The sequence below is a fragment of the Capricornis sumatraensis genome, unplaced genomic scaffold (assembly GCF_032405125.1).
Source record: "Capricornis sumatraensis isolate serow.1 unplaced genomic scaffold, serow.2 scaffold1, whole genome shotgun sequence".
Lineage (NCBI taxonomy): Eukaryota > Metazoa > Chordata > Mammalia > Artiodactyla > Bovidae > Capricornis > Capricornis sumatraensis.
Genome location: NW_027184612.1, coordinates 10,030,666 through 10,055,726, shown reverse-complemented (window position 1 = coordinate 10,055,726; position 25,061 = coordinate 10,030,666).

Below are 25,061 nucleotides of genomic sequence, written 5' to 3'. Positions count from 1 at the left end.
TTCCCGGCGTTCCCGTCGCATCTCAAGAGGAGGAACTCTCAACAGGAAAGGCGAGAGGAACTCCATGGTCGTACCACCATTCCAAGAGTCCCCCAGAGGTCTCAGTCCATTCCAGAGGAACCTCTTTGCCCTGCACTGGCTCATCTTTCACGCCGAGGATCGACTCACACCACGGTGGCACGTGGGACAGCCCTGTGGGAAAGCCTCGAGGGAAAACCACAGATCCTTTGATCCACGCGACGGGAACCGTGACATTGCTGCTACAGCCTGTAAGGAAAGCGCACGTGCATGCCCCCACTCGAGACGAGGCCTGACTCCCCTGGGGAGACTCCAGAAGTACCCAAAGATCCATGTCAGCCCCTGAGAGGAATCCTCGGTTCCGGCCCTGACTCCACACAAGTATTTTGGCCCCGGTATCGACGGGAGAGGAATCCCGAGAGGCCCCCTAGGAACTCGCAAGGGGACTGACCTTTCCTGAGGCCACCAGGGCGGGTTCCTGAGGTCCCCGTCGTAACTCGAGAACACCTGCCGCAACTCGAGAAAATCCAGGAAGTTCTCCCTTCCAGGCGAGATGAGGCCTATTTCCGATAAGGCGTCTGGAGACTAATGACACGGAACCTCTGGAACTTCGAAAGGGTCTTTCACACCCTTGCTGCAACTCAAGAAGTTCACCGTCATAACCGTCTCCACTCGAGAGGAAACATGATGGTCCCGCCCACATCCAGAGGAGCCCCGATTGCCCCTCGTAGCTCGAGATGAGGGATCCTTTCCCTGCTATCAACGGGAAAGTATTTTCGGCGTTCCCGTCGCATCTCAAGAGGAGGCACTCTCAACAGGAAAGACGAGAGGAACTCCATGGTCGTACCACCATTCCAAGAGTCCCCGAGATTACTCAGTCCATTCCAGAGGAACCTCTTTGCCCTGCACTGGCTCATCTTTCACGCCGAGGATCGACTCACACCACGGTGGCACGTGGGACAGCCCTGTGGGAAAGCCTCGAGGGTAAACCACAGTTCCTTTGATCCACGCGACGGGAAGAGTGACATTGCTGCTACAGCCTGGAAGGAAAGCGCACGTGCATGCCCCCACTCGAGACGAGGCCTGACTCCCCTGGGGAGACTCCAGAAGTACCCAAAGATCCATGTCATCCCCTGAGAGGAATCCTCGGTTCCGGCCCTGACTCCACACAAAGTTTTTGACCCCGGTATCGACGGGAGAGGAATCCCGAGAGGCCCCCGAGCAACTCGCATGGGGACAGGCCTTTCCTGAGGCCACCAGGGCGGGTCCCTGAGGTCCCCGTCGTAACTCGAGAACACCTGCCGCAACTCGAGAAAATCCAGGAAGTTCTCCCTTCCAGGCGAGATGAGGCCTATTTCAGATGAGACGTCTGGAGACTAATGACACCGAACCTCTGGAACTTCAAAAGGGTCTTTCACACCCTTGCTGCAACTCAAGAAGTTCACCGCCATACCCGTCTCCACTCGAGAGGAAACACGATGGTCCCGCCCACATCCAGAGGAGCCCCGTTTCCCCCTCGTCGCTCGAGATGAGGGATCCTTTCCCTGCTATCAACGGGAAAGAATTCCCGGCGTTCCCGTCGCATCTCAAGAGGAGGCACTCTCAACAGGAAAGATGAGAGGAACTCCATGGTCGTACCACCATTCCAAGAGTCCCCGAGATTTCTCAGTCCATTCCAGAGGAACCTCTTTGCCCTGCACTGGCTCATCTTTCACGCCGAGGATCGACTCACACCACGGTGGCACGTGGGACAGCCCTGTGGGAAAGCCTCGAGCGAAAGCCTCGAGGGAAAACCACAGATCCTTTGATCCACGCGACGGGAAGCGTGACATTGCTGCTACAGCCTGGAAGGAAAGCGCACGTGCATGCCCCCACACGAGACGAGGCCTGACTCCGCTGGAGAGTCTCCACAAGTACCCAAAGATCCATGTCAGACCCTGAGAGGAATCCTCGGTTCCGGCCCTGACTCCACACAAGGTTTTTGGCCCCGGTATCGACGGGAGAGGAATCCCGAGAGGCCCCCTAGCAACTCGCATGGGGACTGGCCTCTCCTGAGGCCACCAGGGCGGGTCTCTGAGGTCCCCGTCGTAACTCAACAACACCTGCCGCAACTCGAGAAAATCAAGGAAGTTCTACCTTCCAGGCGAGATGAGGCCTATTTCCGATGAGGCGTCTGGAGACGAATGACACCTAACCTCTGGAACTTTGAAAGGGTCTTTCACATCCTTGCTGCAACTCAAGAAGTTCACCGCCATACCCGTGTCCACTCGAGAGGAAGCACGATGGTCCCGCCCACATCCAGAGGAACCCCGTTTCGCCCTCGTAGCTCGAGATGTGGGATCCTTTCCCTGCTTTCAACGGGAAAGAATTCCCGGCGTTCCCGTCACATCTCAAGAGGAGGCACTCTCAACAGGAAAGGCGAGAGGAACTCCATGGTCGTACCACCATTCCAAGAGTCCCCCAGATGTCTCAGTCCATTCCAGAGGAACCTCTTTGCCCTGCACTGGCTCATCTTTCACGCCGAGGATCGACTCACACCACGGTGGCACGTGGGACAGCCCTGTGGGAAAGCCTCGAGGGAAAGCCTCGAGGGAAAACCACAGATCCTTTGATCCACGCCACGGGAAGCGTGACATTGCTGCTACAGCTTGGAAGGAAAGCGCACGTGCATGCCCCCACTCGAGACGAGGCCTGACTCCCCTGGGGAGACTCCAGAAGTACCCAAAGTTCCATGTCATCCCCTGAGAGGAATCCTCGGTTCCGGCCCTGACTCCACACAAGGTTTTTGGCCCCGGTATCGACGGGAGAGGAATCCCGAGAGGCCCCCTAGCAACTCGCATGGGGACTGGCCTCTCCTGAGGCCACCAGGGCGGGTCCCTGAAGTCCCCGTCGTAACTCGAGAACACCTGCCGCAACTCGAGAAAATCCAGGAAGTTCTCCCTTCCAGGCGAGATGAGGCCTATTTCCGATGAGACGTCTGGAGACTAATGACACCTAACCTCTGGAACTTCGAAAGGGTCTTTCACACCCTTGCTGCAACTCAAGAAGTTCACCGCCATACCCGTCTCCACTCGAGAGGAAGCACGATGGTACCGCCCACATCCAGAGGAGCCCCGTTTCCCCCTCGGAGCTCGAGATGGGGGATCCTTTCCCTGCTTTCAACGGGAAAGAATTCCCGGCGTTCCCGTCGCATCTCAAGAGGAGGCACTCTCAACAGGAAAGGCGAGAGGAACTCCATGGTCGTACCACCATTCCAAGAGTCCTCCAGATGTCTCAGTCCATTCCAGAGGAACCTCTTTGCCCTGCACTGGCTCATCTTTCACGCCGAGGATCGACTCACACCACGGTGGCACGTGGGACAGCCCTGTGGGAAAGCCTCGAGGGAAAACCACAGATCCTTTGATCCACGCGACGGGAACCGTGACATTGCTGCTACAGCCTGTAAGGAAAGCGCACGTGCATGCCCCCACTCGAGACGAGGCCTGACTCCCCTGGGGAGACTCCAGAAGTACCCCAAGATACATGTCAGCCCCTGAGAGGAATCCTCGGTTCCGGCCCTGACTCCACACAAGGTTTTTGGCCCCGGTATCGACGGGAGAGGAATCCCGAGAGCCCCCTAGCAACTCGCATGGGGACTGGCCTCTCCTGAGGCCACCAGTGCGGGTCCCTGAGGTCCCCGTCTTAACTCGACAACACCTGCCGCAACTCGAGAAAATCCAGGAAGTTCTACCTTCCAGGCGAGATGAGGCCTATTTCCGATGAGGCGTCTGGAGACGAATGACACCTAAACTCTGGAACTTTGAAAGGGTCTTTCACATCCTTGCTGCAACTCAAGAAGTTCACCGCCATACCCGTGTCCACTCGAGAGGAAGCACGATGGTCCCGCCCACATCCAGAGGAACCCCGTTTCCCCCTCGTAGCTCGAGATGAGGGATCCTTTCCCTGCTTTCAACGGGAAAGAATTCCCGGCGTTCCCGTCGCATCTCAGGAGGAGGCACTCTCAACAGGAAAGGCGAGAGGAACTCCATGGTCGTACCACCATTCCAAGAGTCCCCCAGATGTCTCAGTCCATTCCAGAGGAACCTCTTTGCCCTGCACTGGCTGATCTTTCACGCCGAGGATCGACTCACACCACGGTGGCACGTGGGACAGCCCTGTGGGAAAGCCTCGAGGGAAAGCCTCGAGGGAAAACCACAGATCCTTTGATCCACGCGACGGGAAGCATGACATTGCTGCTACAGCCTGGAAGGAAAGCGCACGTGCATGCCCCCACTCGAGACGAGTCCTGACTCCACTGGGGAGACTCCAGAAGTACCCAAAGATCCATGTCAGCCCCTGAGAGGAATCCTCGGTTCCGGCCCTGACTCCACACAAGGTTTTTGGCCCCGGTATCGACGGGAGAGGAATCCCGAGAGGCCCCCTAGCAACTAGCATGGGGACTGGCCGTACCTGAGGACACCAGGGCGGGTCCCTGAGGTCCCCGTCGTAAATCGAGAACACCTGCCGCAACTCGAGAAAATCCAGGAAGTTCTCCTTTCCAGGCGAAGTGAGGCCTATTTCGGATGAGGCGTCTGGAGACTAATGACACCTAACCTCTGGAACTTCGAAAGGGTCTTTCACACCCTTGCTGCAACTCAAGAATTTCACCGCCATACCCGTCTCCACTCGAGAGGAAGCACGATGGTCCCGCCCACATCCAGAGGAGCCCAGTTTCCCCCTCGTAGCTCGAGATGAGGGATCCTTTCCCTGTTTTCAACGGGAAAGAATTCCCGGCATTCCCGTCGCATCTCAAGAGGAGGCACTCTCAACAGGAAAGGCGAGAGGAACTCCATGGTCGTACCACCATTCCAAGAGTCCCCCAGATGTCTCAGTCCAATCCAGAGGAACCTCTTTGCCCTGCACTGTCTCATCTTTCACGCCGAGAATCGACTCACACCACGGTGGCACGTGGGACAGCCCTGTGGGAAAGCCTCGAGGGAAAACCACAGATCCTTTGATCCACGCGACGGGAACCGAGACATTGCTGCTACAGCCTGGAAGGAAAGCGCACGTGCATGCCCCCACTCGAGACAAGGCCTGACTCCCCTGGGGAGACTCCAGAAGTACCCAAAGATCCATGTCAGCCCCTGAGAGGAATCCTCGGTTCCGGCCCTGACTCCACAGAAGTTTTTTGGCCCCGGTATCGACAGGAGAGGAATCCTGAGAGGCCCCCGAGCAACTCGCATGGGGACTGGCCTTTCCTGAGGCCACCAGGGCGGGTCCCTGAGGTTCACGTCGTAACTCGAGAACACCTGCCGCAACTCGAGAAACTTCAGGAAGTTCTCCCTTCCAGGCGAGATGAGGCCTATTTCCGATGAGGCGTCTGGAGACTAATGACACGGAACCTCTGGAACTTCGAAAGGGTCTTTCACACCCTTGCTGCAACTCAAGAAGTTCACCGCCATAACCGTCTCCACTCGAGAGGAAACATGATGGTCCCGCCCACATCCAGAGGAGCCCCGTTTGCCCCTCGTAGCTCGAGATGAAGGATCCTTTCCCTGCTATCAACGGGAAAGTATTTTCGGCGTTCCGGTCGCATCTCAAGAGGAGGCACTCTCAACAGGAAAGACGAGAGGAACTCCATGGTCGTACCACCATTCCAAGAGTCCCCCAGATGTTTCAGTCCATTCCAGAGGAACCTCTTTGCCCTTCCCTGGCTCATCTTTCATGCCGAAGATCGACTCACACCACGGTGGCACGTGCGACAGCCCTGTGGGATAGCCTCGAGGGAAAGCCTCGAGGGAAAACCACAGATACTTTGATCCACGCGACGGGAAGCGTGATATTGCTGCTACAGCCTGGAAGGAAAGCGCACGTGCATGCCCCCACTCGAGACGAGGCCTGATTCCCCTGGGGAGACTCCAGAAAGACCCAAAGATCCATGTCAGCCCCTTAGAGGAATCCTCCGTTCCGGCCCTGACTCCACACAAGGTTTTTGGCCCCGGTATCGACTGGAGAGGAATCCCGAGAGGCACCCTAGCAACTCGCATGGGGACTGGAGTTTCCTGAGGCCACCAGGGCTTGTCCCTGACGTCCCCGTCGTAACTCGAGAACACCTGCCGCAACTCGAGAAAATCCAGGAAGTTCTCCCTTCCAGGCGAGATGAGGCCTATTTCCGATAAGGCGTCTGGAGACTAATGACACGGAACCTCTGGAACTTCGAAAGGGTCTTTCACACCCTTGCTGCAACTCAAGAAGTTCACCGTCATAACCGTCTCCACTCGAGAGGAAACATGATGGTCCCGCCCACATCCAGAGGAGCCCCGATTGCCCCTCGTAGCTCGAGATGAGGGATCCTTTCCCTGCTATCAACGGGAAAGTATTTTCGGCGTTCCCGTCGCATCTCAAGAGGAGGCACTCTCAACAGGAAAGACGAGAGGAACTCCATGGTCGTACCACCATTCCAAGAGTCCCCGAGATTACTCAGTCCATTCCAGAGGAACCTCTTTGCCCTGCACTGGCTCATCTTTCACGCCGAGGATCGACTCACACCACGGTGGCACGTGGGACAGCCCTGTGGGAAAGCCTCGAGGGTAAACCACAGTTCCTTTGATCCACGCGACGGGAAGAGTGACATTGCTGCTACAGCCTGGAAGGAAAGCGCACGTGCATGCCCCCACTCGAGACGAGGCCTGACTCCCCTGGGGAGACTCCAGAAGTACCCAAAGATCCATGTCATCCCCTGAGAGGAATCCTCGGTTCCGGCCCTGACTCCACACAAAGTTTTTGACCCCGGTATCGACGGGAGAGGAATCCCGAGAGGCCCCCGAGCAACTCGCATGGGGACTGGCCTTTCCTGAGGCCACCAGGGCGGGTCCCTGAGGTCCCCGTCGTAACTCGAGAACACCTGCCGCAACTCGAGAAAATCCAGGAAGTTCTCCCTTCCAGGCGAGATGAGGCCTATTTCAGATGAGACGTCTGGAGACTAATGACACCGAACCTCTGGAACTTCAAAAGGGTCTTTCACACCCTTGCTGCAACTCAAGAAGTTCACCGCCATACCCGTCTCCACTCGAGAGGAAACACGATGGTCCCGCCCACATCCAGAGGAGCCCCGTTTCCCCCTCGTCGCTCGAGATGAGGGATCCTTTCCCTGCTATCAACGGGAAAGAATTCCCGGCGTTCCCGTCGCATCTCAAGAGGAGGCACTCTCAACAGGAAAGATGAGAGGAACTCCATGGTCGTACCACCATTCCAAGAGTCCCCGAGATTTCTCAGTCCATTCCAGAGGAACCTCTTTGCCCTGCACTGGCTCATCTTTCACGCCGAGGATCGACTCACACCACGGTGGCACGTGGGACAGCCCTGTGGGAAAGCCTCGAGCGAAAGCCTCGAGGGGAAACCACAGATCCTTTGATCCACGCGACGGGAAGCGTGACATTGCTGCTACAGCCTGGAAGGAAAGCGCACGTGCATGCCCCCACACGAGACGAGGCCTGACTCCGCTGGAGAGTCTCCACAAGTACCCAAAGATCCATGTCAGACCCTGAGAGGAATCCTCGGTTCCGGCCCTGACTCCACACAAGGTTTTTGGCCCCGGTATCGACGGGAGAGGAATCCCGAGAGGCCCCCTAGCAACTCGCATGGGGACTGGCCTCTCCTGAGGCCACCAGTGCGGGTCTCTGAGGTCCCCGTCGTAACTCAACAACACCTGCCGCAACTCGAGAAAATCCAGGAAGTTCTACCTTCCAGGCGAGATGAGGCCTATTTCCGATGAGGCGTCTGGAGACGAATGACACCTAACCTCTGGAACTTTGAAAGGGTCTTTCACATCCTTGCTGCAACTCAAGAAGTTCACCGCCATACCCGTGTCCACTCGAGAGGAAGCACGATGGTCCCGCCCACATCCAGAGGAACCCCGTTTCGCCCTCGTAGCTCGAGATGTGGGATCCTTTCCCTGCTTTCAACGGGAAAGAATTCCCGGCGTTCCCGTCACATCTCAAGAGGAGGCACTCTCAACAGGAAAGGCGAGAGGAACTCCATGGTCGTACCACCATTCCAAGAGTCCCCCAGATGTCTCAGTCCATTCCAGAGGAACCTCTTTGCCCTGCACTGGCTCATCTTTCACGCCGAGGATCGACTCACACCACGGTGGCACGTGGGACAGCCCTGTGGGAAAGCCTCGAGGGAAAGCCTCGAGGGAAAACCACAGATCCTTTGATCCACGCCACGGGAAGCGTGACATTGCTGCTACAGCTTGGAAGGAAAGCGCACGTGCATGCCCCCACTCGAGACGAGGCCTGACTCCCCTGGGGAGACTCCAGAAGTACCCAAAGTTCCATGTCATCCCCTGAGAGGAATCCTCGGTTCCGGCCCTGACTCCACACAAGGTTTTTGGCCCCGGTATCGACGGGAGAGGAATCCCGAGAGGCCCCCTAGCAACTCGCATGGGGACTGGCCTCTCCTGAGGCCACCAGGGCGGGTCCCTGAAGTCCCCGTCGTAACTCGAGAACACCTGCCGCAACTCGAGAAAATCCAGGAAGTTCTCCCTTCCAGGCGAGATGAGGCCTATTTCCGATGAGACGTCTGGAGACTAATGACACCTAACCTCTGGAACTTCGAAAGGGTCTTTCACACCCTTGCTGCAACTCAAGAAGTTCACCGCCATACCCGTCTCCACTCGAGAGGAAGCACGATGGTCCCGCCCACATCCAGAGGAGCCCCGTTTCCCCCTCGGAGCTCGAGATGGGGGATCCTTTCCCTGCTTTCAACGGGAAAGAATTCCCGGCGTTCCCGTCGCATCTCAAGAGGAGGCACTCTCAACAGGAAAGGCGAGAGGAACTCCATGGTCGTACCACCATTCCAAGAGTCCTCCAGATGTCTCAGTCCATTCCAGAGGAACCTCTTTGCCCTGCACTGGCTCATCTTTCACGCCGAGGATCGACTCACACCACGGTGGCACGTGGGACAGCCCTGTGGGAAAGCCTCGAGGGAAAACCACAGATCCTTTGATCCACGCGACGGGAACCGTGACATTGCTGCTACAGCCTGTAAGGAAAGCGCACGTGCATGCCCCCACTCGAGACGAGGCCTGACTCCCCTGGGGAGACTCCAGAAGTACCCCAAGATACATGTCAGCCCCTGAGAGGAATCCTCGGTTCCGGCCCTGACTCCACACAAGGTTTTTGGCCCCGGTATCGACGGGAGAGGAATCCCGAGAGCCCCCTAGCAACTCGCATGGGGACTGGCCTCTCCTGAGGCCACCAGTGCGGGTCCTTGAAGTCCCCGTCTTAACTCGACAACACCTGCCGCAACTCGAGAAAATCCAGGAAGTTCTACCTTCCAGGCGAGATGAGGCCTATTTCCGATGAGGCGTCTGGAGACGAATGACACCTAAACTCTGGAACTTTGAAAGGGTCTTTCACATCCTTGCTGCAACTCAAGAAGTTCACCGCCATACCCGTGTCCACTCGAGAGGAAGCACGATGGTCCCGCCCACATCCAGAGGAACCCCGTTTCCCCCTCGTAGCTCGAGATGAGGGATCCTTTCCCTGCTTTCAACGGGAAAGAATTCCCGGCGTTCCCGTCGCATCTCAGGAGGAGGCACTCTCAACAGGAAAGGCGAGAGGAACTCCATGGTCGTACCACCATTCCAAGAGTCCCCCAGATGTCTCAGTCCATTCCAGAGGAACCTCTTTGCCCTGCACTGGCTGATCTTTCACGCCGAGGATCGACTCACACCACGGTGGCACGTGGGACAGCCCTGTGGGAAAGCCTCGAGGGAAAGCCTCGAGGGAAAACCACAGATCCTTTGATCCACGCCACGGGAAGCGTGACATTGCTGCTACAGCCTGGAAGGAAAGCGCACGTGCATGCCCCCACTCGAGACGAGGCCTGACTCCCCTGGGGAGACTCCAGAAGTACCCAAAGATCCATGTCAGCCCCTGAGAGGAATCCTCGGTTCCGGCCCTGACTCCACACAAGGTTTTTGACCCCGGTATCGACGGGAGAGGAATCCCGAGAGGCCCCCTAGCAACTCGCATGGGGACTGGCCTCTCCTGAGGCCACCAGGGCGGGTCCCTGAGGTCCCCGTCGTAACTCGAGAACACCTGCCGCAACTCGAGAAAATCCAGGAAGTTCTCCCTTCCAGGCGAGATGAGGCCTATTTCCGATGAGGCGTCTGGAGACTAATGACACCTAAACTCTGGAACTTCGAAAGGGTCTTTCACACCCTTGCTGCAACTCAAGAAGTTCACCGCCATACCCGTCTCCACTCGAGAGGAAGCACGATGGTCCCGCCCACATCCAGAGGAGCCCCGTTTCCCCCTCGGAGCTCGAGATGAGGGATCCTTTCCCTGCTTTCAACGGGAAAGAATTCCCGGCGTTCCCGTCGCATCTCAAGAGGAGGCACTCTCAACAGGAAAGGCGAGAGGAACTCCATGGTCGTACCACCATTCCAAGAGTCCCCCAGATGTCTCAGTCCATTCCAGAGGAACCTCTTTGACCTGCACTGGCTCATCTTTCACGCCGAGGATCGACTCACACCACGGTGGCACGTGGGACAGCCCTGTGGGAAAGCCTCGAGGGAAAGCCTCGAGGGAAAACCACAGATCCTTTGATCCTCGCGACGGGAAGCGTGACATTGCTGCTACAGCCTGGAAGGAAAGCGCACGTGAATGCCCCCACTCGAGACGAGGCCTGACTCCCCTGGGGAGACTCCAGAAGTACCCAAAGATCCATGTCAGCCCCTGAGAGGAATCCTCGGTTCCGGCCCTGACTCCACACAAGGTTTTTGCCCCAGTATCGATGGGAGAGGAATCCCGAGAGGCCCCCTAGCAACTCGCATGGGGACTGGCCTCTCCTGAGGCCACCAGGGCGGGTCCCTGAGGTCCCCGTCGTAACTCGAGAACACCTGTCGCAACTCGAGAAAATCCAGGAAGTTCTCCCTTCCAGGCGAGATGAGGCCTATTTCCGATGAGGCGTTTGGAGACGAATGACACCTAACCTCTGGAACTTCGAAAGGGTCTTTCACACCCTTGCTGCAACTCAAGAAGTTCAGCGCCATACCCGTGTCCACTCGAGAGGAAGCACGATCGTCCCACCCACATCCACAGGAGCCCAGTTTCCCCCTCGTAGCTCGAGATGAGGGATCCATTCCCTGCTTTCAACGGGAAAGTATTCCCGGCGTTCCCGTCGCATCTCAAGAGGAGGCACTCTCAACAGGAAAGGCGAGAGGAACTCCATGGTCGTACCACCATTCCAAGAGTCCCCCAGATGTCTCAGTCCATTCCAGAGGAACCTCTTTGCCCTGCACTGGCTCATCTTTCACGCCGAGGATCGACTCACACCACGGTGGCACGTGGGACAGCCCTGTGGGAAAGCCTCGAGGGAAAGCCTCGAGGGAAAACCACAGATCCTTTGATCCACGCTACGGGAAGCGTGACATGGTGCTACAGCCTGGAAGGAAAGCGCACGTGCATGCCCCCACTCGAGACGAGGCCTGACTCCCCTGGGGAGACTCCACAAGTACCCAAAGATCCATGTCAGCCCCTGAGAGGAATCCTCAGTTCCGGCCCTGACTCCACACAAGGTTTTTGGCCCCGGTATCGACGGGAGAGGAATCCCGAGAGGCCCCCTAGCAACTCGCATGGGGACTGGCCTCTCCTGAGGCCACCAGGGCGGGTCCCTGAGGTCCCCGTCGTAACTCGAGAACACCTGCCGCAACTCGAGAAAATCCAGGAAGTTCTCCCTTCCAGGCGAGATGAGGCCTATTTCCGATGAGGCGTCTGGAGACTAATGACACCGAACCTCTGGAACTTCGAAAGGGTCTTTCACACCCTTGCTGCAACTCAAGAAGTTCACCGCCATACCCGTCTCCACTCGAGATTAAACACGATGGTCCCGCCCACATCCAGAGGAGCCCCGTTTCCCCCTCGTAGCTCGAGATGAGGGATCCTTTCCCTGCTATCAACGGGAAAGAATTCCCGGCGTTCCCGTCGCATCTCAAGTGGAGGCACTCTCAACAGGAAATTGAGAGGAACTCCATGGTCGTACCACCATTTCAAGAGTCCCCGAGATTTCTCAGGCCATTCCAGAGGAAACTCTTTGCTCTGCACTGGCTCATCTGTCATGCCGAGGATCGACTCACACCACGGTGGCACGTGGGACAGCCCTGTGGGAAAGCCTCGAGGGAAAGCCTCGAGGGAAAACCACAGATCCTTTGATCCACGCGACGGGAAGCATGACATTGCTGCTACAGCCTGGAAGGAAAGCGCACGTGCATGCCCCCACTCGAGACGAGTCCTGACTCCCCTGGGGAGACTCCAGAAGTACCCAAAGATCCATGTCAGCCCCTGAGAGGAATCCTCGGTTCCGGCCCTGACTCCACACAAGGTTTTTGGCCCCGGTATCGACGGGAGAGGAATCCCGAGAGGCCCCCTAGCAACTAGCATGGGGACTGGCCGTACCTGAGGACACCAGGGCGGGTCCCTGAGGTCCCCGTCGTAAATCGAGAACACCTGCCGCAACTCGAGAAAATCCAGGAAGTTCTCCTTTCCAGGCGAAGTGAGGCCTATTTCCGATGAGGCGTCTGGAGACTAATGACACCTAACCTCTGGAACTTCGAAAGGGTCTTTCACACCCTTGCTGCAACTCAAGAATTTCACCGCCATACCCGTCTCCACTCGAGAGGAAGCACGATGGTCCCGCCCACATCCAGAGGAGCCCAGTTTCCCCCTCGTAGCTCGAGATGAGGGATCCTTTCCCTGTTTTCAACGGGAAAGAATTCCCGGCATTCCCGTCGCATCTCAAGAGGAGGCACTCTCAACAGGAAAGGCGAGAGGAACTCCATGGTCGTACCACCATTCCAAGAGTCCCCCAGATGTCTCAGTCCAATCCAGAGGAACCTCTTTGCCCTGCACTGTCTCATCTTTCACGCCGAGAATCGACTCACACCACGGTGGCACGTGGGACAGCCCTGTGGGAAAGCCTCGAGGGAAAACCACAGATCCTTTGATCCACGCGACGGGAACCGAGACATTGCTGCTACAGCCTGGAAGGAAAGCGCACGTGCATGCCCCCACTCGAGACAAGGCCTGACTCCCCTGGGGAGACTCCAGAAGTACCCAAAGATCCATGTCAGCCCCTGAGAGGAATCCTCGGTTCCGGCCCTGACTCCACAGAAGTTTTTTGGCCCCGGTATCGACAGGAGAGGAATCCTGAGAGGCCCCCGAGCAACTCGCATGGGGACTGGCCTTTCCTGAGGCCACCAGGGCGGGTCCCTGAGGTTCACGTCGTAACTCGAGAACACCTGCCGCAACTCGAGAAACTTCAGGAAGTTCTCCCTTCCAGGCGAGATGAGGCCTATTTCCGATGAGGCGTCTGGAGACTAATGACACGGAACCTCTGGAACTTCGAAAGGGTCTTTCACACCCTTGCTGCAACTCAAGAAGTTCACCGCCATAACCGTCTCCACTCGAGAGGAAACATGATGGTCCCGCCCACATCCAGAGGAGCCCCGTTTGCCCCTCGTAGCTCGAGATGAAGGATCCTTTCCCTGCTATCAACGGGAAAGTATTTTCGGCGTTCCGGTCGCATCTCAAGAGGAGGCACTCTCAACAGGAAAGACGAGAGGAACTCCATGGTCGTACCACCATTCCAAGAGTCCCCCAGATGTTTCAGTCCATTCCAGAGGAACCTCTTTGCCCTTCCCTGGCTCATCTTTCATGCCGAAGATCGACTCACACCACGGTGGCACGTGCGACAGCCCTGTGGGATAGCCTCGAGGGAAAGCCTCGAGGGAAAACCACAGATACTTTGATCCACGCGACGGGAAGCGTGATATTGCTGCTACAGCCTGGAAGGAAAGCGCACGTGCATGCCCCCACTCGAGACGAGGCCTGACTCCCCTGGGGAGACTCCAGAAAGACCCAAAGATCCATGTCAGCCCCTTAGAGGAATCCTCCGTTCCGGCCCTGACTCCACACAAGGTTTTTGGCCCCGGTATCGACTGGAGAGGAATCCCGAGAGGCACCCTAGCAACTCGCATGGGGACTGGAGTTTCCTGAGGCCACCAGGGCTTGTCCCTGACGTCCCCGTCGTAACTCGAGAACACCTGCCGCAACTCGAGAAAATCCAGGAAGTTCTCCCTTCCAGGCGAGATGAGGCCTATTTCCGATAAGGCGTCTGGAGACTAATGACACGGAACCTCTGGAACTTCGAAAGGGTCTTTCACACCCTTGCTGCAACTCAAGAAGTTCACCGTCATAACCGTCTCCACTCGAGAGGAAACATGATGGTCCCGCCCACATCCAGAGGAGCCCCGATTGCCCCTCGTAGCTCGAGATGAGGGATCCTTTCCCTGCTATCAACGGGAAAGTATTTTCGGCGTTCCCGTCGCATCTCAAGAGGAGGCACTCTCAACAGGAAAGACGAGAGGAACTCCATGGTCGTACCACCATTCCAAGAGTCCCCGAGATTACTCAGTCCATTCCAGAGGAACCTCTTTGCCCTGCACTGGCTCATCTTTCACGCCGAGGATCGACTCACACCACGGTGGCACGTGGGACAGCCCTGTGGGAAAGCCTCGAGGGTAAACCACAGTTCCTTTGATCCACGCGACGGGAAGAGTGACATTGCTGCTACAGCCTGGAAGGAAAGCGCACGTGCATGCCCCCACTCGAGACGAGGCCTGACTCCCCTGGGGAGACTCCAGAAGTACCCAAAGATCCATGTCATCCCCTGAGAGGAATCCTCGGTTCCGGCCCTGACTCCACACAAAGTTTTTGACCCCGGTATCGACGGGAGAGGAATCCCGAGAGGCCCCCGAGCAACTCGCATGGGGACTGGCCTTTCCTGAGGCCACCAGGGCGGGTCCCTGAGGTCCCCGTCGTAACTCGAGAACACCTGCCGCAACTCGAGAAAATCCAGGAAGTTCTCCCTTCCAGGCGAGATGAGGCCTATTTCAGATGAGACGTCTGGAGACTAATGACACCGAACCTCTGGAACTTCAAAAGGGTCTTTCACACCCTTGCTGCAACTCAAGAAGTTCACCGCCATACCCGTCTCCACTCGAGAGGAAACACGATGGTCCCGCCCACATCCAGAGGAGCCCCGTTTCCCCCTCGTCGCTCGAGATGAGGGATCCTTTCCCTGCTATCAACGGGAAAGAATTCCCGGCGTTCCCGTCGCATCTCAAGAGGAGGCACTCTCAACAGGAAAGATGAGAGGAACTCCATGGTCGTACCACCATTCCAAGAGTCCCCGAGATTTCTCAGTCCATTCCAGAGGAACCTCTTTGCCCTGCACTGGCTCATCTTTCACGCCGAGGATCGACTCACACCACGGTGGCACGTGGGACAGCCCTGTGGGAAAGCCACGAGCGAAAGCCTCGAGGGGAAACCACAGATCCTTTGATCCACGCGACGGGAAGCGTGACATTGCTGCTACAGCCTGGAAGGAAAGCGCACGTGCATGCCCCCACACGAGACGAGGCCTGACTCCGCTGGAGAGTCTCCACAAGTACCCAAAGATCCATGTCAGACCCTGAGAGGAATCCTCGGTTCCGGCCCTGACTCCACACAAGGTTTTTGGCCCCGGTATCGACGGGAGAGGAATCCCGAGAGGCCCCCTAGCAACTCGCATGGGGACTGGCCTCTCCTGAGGCCACCAGTGCGGGTCTCTGAGGTCCCCGTCGTAACTCAACAACACCTGCCGCAACTCGAGAAAATCCAGGAAGTTCTACCTTCCAGGCGAGATGAGGCCTATTTCCGATGAGGCGTCTGGAGACGAATGACACCTAACCTCTGGAACTTTGAAAGGGTCTTTCACATCCTTGCTGCAACTCAAGAAGTTCACCGCCATACCCGTGTCCACTCGAGAGGAAGCACGATGGTCCCGCCCACATCCAGAGGAACCCCGTTTCGCCCTCGTAGCTCGAGATGTGGGATCCTTTCCCTGCTTTCAACGGGAAAGAATTCCCGGCGTTCCCGTCACATCTCAAGAGGAGGCACTCTCAACAGGAAAGGCGAGAGGAACTCCATGGTCGTACCACCATTCCAAGAGTCCCCCAGATGTCTCAGTCCATTCCAGAGGAACCTCTTTGCCCTGCACTGGCTCATCTTTCACGCCGAGGATCGACTCACACCACGGTGGCACGTGGGACAGCCCTGTGGGAAAGCCTCGAGGGAAAGCCTCGAGGGAAAACCACAGATCCTTTGATCCACGCCACGGGAAGCGTGACATTGCTGCTACAGCTTGGAAGGAAAGCGCACGTGCATGCCCCCACTCGAGACGAGGCCTGACTCCCCTGGGGAGACTCCAGAAGTACCCAAAGTTCCATGTCATCCCCTGAGAGGAATCCTCGGTTCCGGCCCTGACTCCACACAAGGTTTTTGGCCCCGGTATCGACGGGAGAGGAATCCCGAGAGGCCCCCTAGCAACTCGCATGGGGACTGGCCTCTCCTGAGGCCACCAGGGCGGGTCCCTGAAGTCCCCGTCGTAACTCGAGAACACCTGCCGCAACTCGAGAAAATCCAGGAAGTTCTCCCTTCCAGGCGAGATGAGGCCTATTTCCGATGAGACGTCTGGAGACTAATGACACCTAACCTCTGGAACTTCGAAAGGGTCTTTCACACCCTTGCTGCAACTCAAGAAGTTCACCGCCATACCCGTCTCCACTCGAGAGGAAGCACGATGGTCCCGCCCACATCCAGAGGAGCCCCGTTTCCCCCTCGGAGCTCGAGATGGGGGATCCTTTCCCTGCTTTCAACGGGAAAGAATTCCCGGCGTTCCCGTCGCATCTCAAGAGGAGGCACTCTCAACAGGAAAGGCGAGAGGAACTCCATGGTCGTACCACCATTCCAAGAGTCCTCCAGATGTCTCAGTCCATTCCAGAGGAACCTCTTTGCCCTGCACTGGCTCATCTTTCACGCCGAGGATCGACTCACACCACGGTGGCACGTGGGACAGCCCTGTGGGAAAGCCTCGAGGGAAAACCACAGATCCTTTGATCCACGCGACGGGAACCGTGACATTGCTGCTACAGCCTGTTAGGAAAGCGCACGTGCATGCCCCCACTCGAGACGAGGCCTGACTCCCCTGGGGAGACTCCAGAAGTACCCCAAGATACATGTCAGCCCCTGAGAGGAATCCTCGGTTCCGGCCCTGACTCCACACAAGGTTTTTGGCCCCGGTATCGACGGGAGAGGAATCCCGAGAGCCCCCTAGCAACTCGCATGGGGACTGGCCTCTCCTGAGGCCACCAGTGCGGGTCCTTGAAGTCCCCGTCTTAACTCGACAACACCTGCCGCAACTCGAGAAAATCCAGGAAGTTCTACCTTCCAGGCGAGATGAGGCCTATTTCCGATGAGGCGTCTGGAGACGAATGACACCTAAACTCTGGAACTTTGAAAGGGTCTTTCACATCCTTGCTGCAACTCAAGAAGTTCACCGCCATACCCGTGTCCACTCGAGAGGAAGCACGATGGTCCCGCCCACATCCAGAGGAACCCCGTTTCCCCCTCGTAGCTCGAGATGAGGGATCCTTTCCCTGCTTTCAACGGGAAAGAATTCCCGGCGTTCCCGTCGCATCTCAGGAGGAGGCACTCTCAACAGGAAAGGCGAGAGGAACTCCATGGTCGTACCACCATTCCAAGAGTCCCCCAGATGTCTCAGTCCATTCCAGAGGAACCTCTTTGCCCTGCACTGGCTGATCTTTCACGCCGAGGATCGACTCACACCACGGTGGCACGTGGGACAGCCCTGTGGGAAAGCCTCGAGGGAAAGCCTCGAGGGAAAACCACAGATCCTTTGATCCACGCCACGGGAAGCGTGACATTGCTGCTACAGCCTGGAAGGAAAGCGCACGTGCATGCCCCCACTCGAGACGAGGCCTGACTCCCCTGGGGAGACTCCAGAAGTACCCAAAGATCCATGTCAGCCCCTGAGAGGAATCCTCGGTTCCGGCCCTGACTCCACACAAGGTTTTTGACCCCGGTATCGACGGGAGAGGAATCCCGAGAGGCCCCCTAGCAACTCGCATGGGGACTGGCCTCTCCTGAGGCCACCAGGGCGGGTCCCTGAGGTCCCCGTCGTAACTCGAGAACACCTGCCGCAACTCGAGAAAATCCAGGAAGTTCTCCCTTCCAGGCGAGATGAGGCCTATTTCCGATGAGGCGTCTGGAGACTAATGACACCTAACCTCTGGAACTTCGAAAGGGTCTTTCACACCCTTGCTGCAACTCAAGAATTTCACCGCCATACCCGTCTCCACTCGAGAGGAAGCACGATGGTCCCGCCCACATCCAGAGGAGCCCAGTTTCCCCCTCGTAGCTCGAGATGAGGGATCCTTTCCCTGTTTTCAACGGGAAAGAATTCCCGGCATTCCCGTCGCATCTCAAGAGGAGGCACTCTCAACAGGAAAGGCGAGAGGAACTCCATGGTCGTACCACCATTCCAAGAGTCCCCCAGATGTCTCAGTCCAATCCAGAGGAACCTCTTTGCCCTGCACTGTCTCATCTTTCACGCCGAGAATCGACTCACACCACGGTGGCACGTGGGACAGCCCTGTGGGAAAGCCTCGAGGGAAAACCACAGATCCTTTGATCCACGCGACGGGAACCGAGACATTGCTGCTACAGCCTGGAAGGAAAGCGCACGTGCATGCCCCCACTCGAGACAAGGCCTGACTCCCCTGGGGAGACTCCAGAAGTACCCAAAGATCCATGTCAGCCCCTGAGAGGAATCCTCGGTTCCGGCCCTGACTCCACAGAAGTTTTTTGGCCCCGGTATCGACAGGAGAGGAATCCTGAGAGGCCCCCGAGCAACTCGCATGGGGACTGGCCTTTCCTGAGGCCACCAGGGCGGGTCCCTGAGGTTCACGTCGTAACTCGAGAACACCTGCCGCAACTCGAGAAACTTCAGGAAGTTCTCCCTTCCAGGCGAGATGAGGCCTATTTCCGATGAGGCGTCTGGAGACTAATGACACGGAACCTCTGGAACTTCGAAAGGGTCTTTCACACCCTTGCTGCAACTCAAGAAGTTCACCGCCATAACCGTCTCCACTCGAGAGGAAACATGATGGTCCCGCCCACATCCAGAGGAGCCCCGTTTGCCCCTCGTAGCTCGAGATGAAGGATCCTTTCCCTGCTATCAACGGGAAAGTATTTTCGGCGTTCCGGTCGCATCTCAAGAGGAGGCACTCTCAACAGGAAAGACGAGAGGAACTCCATGGTCGTACCACCATTCCAAGAGTCCCCCAGATGTTTCAGTCCATTCCAGAGGAACCTCTTTGCCCTTCCCTGGCTCATCTTTCATGCCGAAGATCGACTCACACCACGGTGGCACGTGCGACAGCCCTGTGGGATAGCCTCGAGGGAAAGCCTCGAGGGAAAACCACAGATACTTTGATCCACGCGACGGGAAGCGTGATATTGCTGCTACAGCCTGGAAGGAAAGCGCACGTGCATGCCCCCACTCGAGACGAGGCCTGACTCCCCTGGGGAGACTCCAGAAAGACCCAAAGATCCATGTCAGCCCCTTAGAGGAATCCTCCGTTCCGGCCCTGACTCCACACAAGGTTTTTGGCCCCGGTATCGACTGGAGAGGAATCCCGAGAGGCACCCTAGCAACTCGCATGGGGACTGGAGTTTCCTGAGGCCACCAGGGCTTGTCCCTGACGTCCCCGTCGTAACTCGAGAACACCTGCCGCATCTCGAGAAAATCCAGGAAGTTCTCCCTTCCAGGCGAGATGAGGCCTATTTCCGATAAGGCGTCTGGAGACTAATGACACGGAACCTCTGGAACTTCGAAAGGGTCTTTCACACCCTTGCTGCAACTCAAGAAGTTCACCGTCATAACCGTCTCCACTCGAGAGGAAACATGATGGTCCCGCCCACATCCAGAGGAGCCCCGATTGCCCCTCGTAGCTCGAGATGAGGGATCCTTTCCCTGCTATCAACGGGAAAGTATTTTCGGCGTTCCCGTCGCATCTCAAGAGGAGGCACTCTCAACAGGAAAGACGAGAGGAACTCCATGGTCGTACCACCATTCCAAGAGTCCCCGAGATTACTCAGTCCATTCCAGAGGAACCTCTTTGCCCTGCACTGGCTCATCTTTCACGCCGAGGATCGACTCACACCACGGTGGCACGTGGGACAGCCCTGTGGGAAAGCCTCGAGGGTAAACCACAGTTCCTTTGATCCACGCGACGGGAAGAGTGACATTGCTGCTACAGCCTGGAAGGAAAGCGCACGTGCATGCCCCCACTCGAGACGAGGCCTGACTCCCCTGGGGAGACTCCAGAAGTACCCAAAGATCCATGTCATCCCCTGAGAGGAATCCTCGGTTCCGGCCCTGACTCCACACAAAGTTTTTGACCCCGGTATCGACGGGAGAGGAATCCCGAGAGGCCCCCGAGCAACTCGCATGGGGACTGGCCTTTCCTGAGGCCACCAGGGCGGGTCCCTGAGGTCCCCGTCGTAACTCGAGAACACCTGCCGCAACTCGAGAAAATCCAGGAAGTTCTCCCTTCCAGGCGAGATGAGGCCTATTTCAGATGAGACGTCTGGAGACTAATGACACCGAACCTCTGGAACTTCAAAAGGGTCTTTCACACCCTTGCTGCAACTCAAGAAGTTCACCGCCATACCCGTCTCCACTCGAGAGGAAACACGATGGTCCCGCCCACATCCAGAGGAGCCCCGTTTCCCCCTCGTCGCTCGAGATGAGGGATCCTTTCCCTGCTATCAACGGGAAAGAATTCCCGGCGTTCCCGTCGCATCTCAAGAGGAGGCACTCTCAACAGGAAAGATGAGAGGAACTCCATGGTCGTACCACCATTCCAAGAGTCCCCGAGATTTCTCAGTCCATTCCAGAGGAACCTCTTTGCCCTGCACTGGCTCATCTTTCACGCCGAGGATCGACTCACACCACGGTGGCACGTGGGACAGCCCTGTGGGAAAGCCTCGAGCGAAAGCCTCGAGGGGAAACCACAGATCCTTTGATCCACGCGACGGGAAGCGTGACATTGCTGCTACAGCCTGGAAGGAAAGCGCACGTGCATGCCCCCACACGAGACGAGGCCTGACTCCGCTGGAGAGTCTCCACAAGTACCCAAAGATCCATGTCAGACCCTGAGAGGAATCCTCGGTTCCGGCCCTGACTCCACACAAGGTTTTTGGCCCCGGTATCGACGGGAGAGGAATCCCGAGAGGCCCCCTAGCAACTCGCATGGGGACTGGCCTCTCCTGAGGCCACCAGTGCGGGTCTCTGAGGTCCCCGTCGTAACTCAACAACACCTGCCGCAACTCGAGAAAATCCAGGAAGTTCTACCTTCCAGGCGAGATGAGGCCTATTTCCGATGAGGCGTCTGGAGACGAATGACACCTAACCTCTGGAACTTTGAAAGGGTCTTTCACATCCTTGCTGCAACTCAAGAAGTTCACCGCCATACCCGTGTCCACTCGAGAGGAAGCACGATGGTCCCGCCCACATCCAGAGGAACCCCGTTTCGCCCTCGTAGCTCGAGATGTGGGATCCTTTCCCTGCTTTCAACGGGAAAGAATTCCCGGCGTTCCCGTCACATCTCAAGAGGAGGCACTCTCAACAGGAAAGGCGAGAGGAACTCCATGGTCGTACCACCATTCCAAGAGTCCCCCAGATGTCTCAGTCCATTCCAGAGGAACCTCTTTGCCCTGCACTGGCTCATCTTTCACGCCGAGGATCGACTCACACCACGGTGGCACGTGGGACAGCCCTGTGGGAAAGCCTCGAGGGAAAGCCTCGAGGGAAAACCACAGATCCTTTGATCCACGCCACGGGAAGCGTGACATTGCTGCTACAGCTTGGAAGGAAAGCGCACGTGCATGCCCCCACTCGAGACGAGGCCTGACTCCCCTGGGGAGACTCCAGAAGTACCCAAAGTTCCATGTCATCCCCTGAGAGGAATCCTCGGTTCCGGCCCTGACTCCACACAAGGTTTTTGGCCCCGGTATCGACGGGAGAGGAATCCCGAGAGGCCCCCTAACAACTCGCATGGGGACTGGCCTCTCCTGAGGCCACCAGGGCGGGTCCCTGAAGTCCCCGTCGTAACTCGAGAACACCTGCCGCAACTCGAGAAAATCCAGGAAGTTCTCCCTTCCAGGCGAGATGAGGCCTATTTCCGATGAGACGTCTGGAGACTAATGACACCTAACCTCTGGAACTTCGAAAGGGTCTTTCACACCCTTGCTGCAACTCAAGAAGTTCACCGCCATACCCGTCTCCACTCGAGAGGAAGCACGATGGTCCCGCCCACATCCAGAGGAGCCCCGTTTCCCCCTCGGAGCTCGAGATGGGGGATCCTTTCCCTGCTTTCAACGGGAAAGAATTCCCGGCGTTCCCGTCGCATCTCAAGAGGAGGCACTCTCAACAGGAAAGGCGAGAGGAACTCCATGGTCGTACCACCATTCCAAGAGTCCTCCAGATGTCTCAGTCCATTCCAGAGGAACCTCTTTGCCCTGCACTGGCTCATCTTTCACGCCGAGGATCGACTCACACCACGGTGTCACGTGGGACAGCCCTGTGGGAAAGCCTCGAGGGAAAACCACAGATCCTTTGATCCACGCGACGGGAACCGTGACATTGCTGCTACAGCCTGTAAGGAAAGCGCACGTGCATGCCCCCACTCGAGACGAGGCCTGACTCCCCTGGGGAGACTCCAGAAGTACCCCAAGATACATGTCAGCCCCTGAGAGGAATCCTCGGTTCCGGCCCTGACTCCACACAAGGTTTTTGGCCCCGGTATCGACGGGAGAGGAATCCCGAGAGCCCCCTAGCAACTCGCATGGGGACTGGCCTCTCCTGAGGCCACCAGTGCGGGTCCTTGAAGTCCCCGTCTTAACTCGACAACACCTGCCGCAACTCGAGAAAATCCAGGAAGTTCTACCTTCCAGGCGAGATGAGGCCTATTTCCGATGAGGCGTCTGGAGACGAATGACACCTAAACTCTGGAACTTTGAAAGGGTCTTTCACATCCTTGCTGCAACTCAAGAAGTTCACCGCCATACCCGTGTCCACTCGAGAGGAAGCACGATGGTCCCGCCCACATCCAGAGGAACCCCGTTTCCCCCTCGTAGCTCGAGATGAGGGATCCTTTCCCTGCTTTCAACGGGAAAGAATTCCCGGCGTTCCCGTCGCATCTCAGGAGGAGGCACTCTCAACAGGAAAGGCGAGAGGAACTCCATGGTCGTACCACCATTCCAAGAGTCCCCCAGATGTCTCAGTCCATTCCAGAGGAACCTCTTTGCCCTGCACTGGCTGATCTTTCACGCCGAGGATCGACTCACACCACGGTGGCACGTGGGACAGCCCTGTGGGAAAGCCTCGAGGGAAAGCCTCGAGGGAAAACCACAGATCCTTTGATCCACGCCACGGGAAGCGTGACATTGCTGCTACAGCCTGGAAGGAAAGCGCACGTGCATGCCCCCACTCGAGACGAGGCCTGACTCCCCTGGGAAGACTCCAGAAGTACCCAAAGATCCATGTCAGCCCCTGAGAGGAATCCTCGGTTCCGGCCCTGACTCCACACAAGGTTTTTGACCCCGGTATCGACGGGAGAGGAATCCCGAGAGGCCCCCTAGCAACTCGCATGGGGACTGGCCTCTCCTGAGGCCACCAGGGCGGGTCCCTGAGGTCCCCGTCGTAACTCGAGAACACCTGCCGCAACTCGAGAAAATCCAGGAAGTTCTCCCTTCCAGGCGAGATGAGGCCTATTTCCGATGAGGCGTCTGGAGACTAATGACACCTAAACTCTGGAACTTCGAAAGGGTCTTTCACACCCTTGCTGCAACTCAAGAAGTTCACCGCCATACCCGTCTCCACTCGAGAGGAAGCACGATGGTCCCGCCCACATCCAGAGGAGCCCCGTTTCCCCCTCGGAGCTCGAGATGAGGGATCCTTTCCCTGCTTTCAACGGGAAAGAATTCCCGGCGTTCCCGTCGCATCTCAAGAGGAGGCACTCTCAACAGGAAAGGCGAGAGGAACTCCATGGTCGTACCACCATTCCAAGAGTCCCCCAGATGTCTCAGTCCATTCCAGAGGAACCTCTTTGACCTGCACTGGCTCATCTTTCACGCCGAGGATCGACTCACACCACGGTGGCACGTGGGACAGCCCTGTGGGAAAGCCTCGAGGGAAAGCCTCGAGGGAAAACCTCAGATCCTTTGATCCTCGCGACGGGAAGCGTGACATTGCTGCTACAGCCTGGAAGGAAAGCGCACGTGAATGCCCCCACTCGAGACGAGGCCTGACTCCCCTGGGGAGACTCCAGAAGTACCCAAAGATCCATGTCAGCCCCTGAGAGGAATCCTCGGTTCCGGCCCTGACTCCACACAAGGTTTTTGCCCCAGTATCGATGGGAGAGGAATCCCGAGAGGCCCCCTAGCAACTCGCATGGGGACTGGCCTCTCCTGAGGCCACCAGGGCGGGTCCCTGAGGTCCCCGTCGTAACTCGAGAACACCTGTCGCAACTCGAGAAAATCCAGGAAGTTCTCCCTTCCAGGCGAGATGAGGCCTATTTCCGATGAGGCGTTTGGAGACGAATGACACCTAACCTCTGGAACTTCGAAAGGGTCTTTCACACCCTTGCTGCAACTCAAGAAGTTCAGCGCCATACCCGTGTCCACTCGAGAGGAAGCACGATCGTCCCACCCACATCCAGAGGAGCCCAGTTTCCCCCTCGTAGCTCGAGATGAGGGATCCATTCCCTGCTTTCAACGGGAAAGAATTCCCGGCGTTCCCGTCGCATCTCAAGAGGAGGCACTCTCAACAGGAAAGGCGAGAGGAACTCCATGGTCGTACCACCATTCCAAGAGTCCCCCAGATGTCTCAGTCCATTCCAGAGGAACCTCTTTGCCCTGCACTGGCTCATCTTTCACGCCGAGGATCGACTCACACCACGGTGGCACGTGGGACAGCCCTGTGGGAAAGCCTCGAGGGAAAGCCTCGAGGGAAAACCACAGATCCTTTGATCCACGCTACGGGAAGCGTGACATGGTGCTACAGCCTGGAAGGAAAGCCCACGTGCA